Consider the following 1196-nt stretch of genomic DNA (forward strand, 5'->3'; position numbering starts at 1 on the left):
GGGGGGGGGGTTTCCTGCGCGCTCCATCGTGATGTTTCTGGGGGCTCCGTGCGCGCGCGCGCGCACCGTCCCGATCCCGCAGCCAAAAATGCGCGTGGCCGCGAATCGGAGCCCGCCTGTTCGCAAGGGAGAGCGCTGCGAGGCAGGGCTGAAAGCGGGGCGGGATGCGGAGGTGGATGCGGGACCGAGCGTGGGGCTGAATTCGGAGCTGAATTCGGAACTGAGCGCGGCACTGAGTGTGGAAGTGAATCCGGAACTGAATTCGGAAGCGCGTTCGGGACTGAATGCGGAACTGAGTGTGGAACTGAACGCAGAACTCAGTGTAAAACCGAATTCAGAACTGAATGTGGAGCTGAATTCGGAACTGAATGTGGAACTGAATTTGGAGCTGAATTCAGAACTGAATTTGGAACTGAATTCGGAAGTGAGTGCGGAACCGAATGTGGAAGTGAATCCGGAACTGAATCCGGAACTGAATCCGGAACTGAATCCGGAACTGAATTCGGAACCGGGTGCAGAACGGAGTGCGGAACTGAGAGTGGAACTGAATGTAGAACCAAATTTAGAGCTGAGCTCGGATCTGACTTCAGAACCGAGTGCAGAACTGAATGTGGACCTGCCTTCAGAACAGCACCGCGGTGCTCCCAGCCCTGCAGTGCCGTGGGTGCCACGCTGGGGGGGCCGTGCCGCCGTCCCCGCGGTGCCGCGTGCCCCGAGGGCTGCGTGCTGTTGATCAAACCCAACATTTGGCTTCGGTCTCTGCGGCTGAAGCGTGTTGTTGACGTTCTCTCTTTGGGGATAATGAATGGCTCGAACTGCACCGTGCTCCTCGGGGCACCCCGGGATCCACGGGAACGTAAACACGGCGGCCCGGATTCGTCGGGGCTCCGAGCGCAGCGGGCTCCGTGTTTACAGCAGCGCTGCTCCGGAGCCGCAGCTCTCACAGAGAGTTTATTATGGATGGGGAGCGCGTCCCCGCTCCTTCGCGTCGGGGTTTTTTATGGCTGACAGCTGCGGGATTGCAATGCACCGCGCGCTGGCGTTTATCCTTGCAGGGGGACCGGGGGCTCAGGGTGGGCTCTTGGCACAGAGCAGTGAGCGATTCCTCCCCCCCCCAACCCCTTTTCTGCAGGGGAGGCTTTGGGCCGTGCCTTTGTTCTCCCGCGGAGCCCCCGCCGCATTCTTTCCTTTTGCCA

This window comes from Numida meleagris, chromosome 32, assembly GCF_002078875.1.
Source record: "Numida meleagris isolate 19003 breed g44 Domestic line chromosome 32, NumMel1.0, whole genome shotgun sequence".
NCBI classification, from domain to species: Eukaryota; Metazoa; Chordata; class Aves; order Galliformes; family Numididae; genus Numida; species Numida meleagris.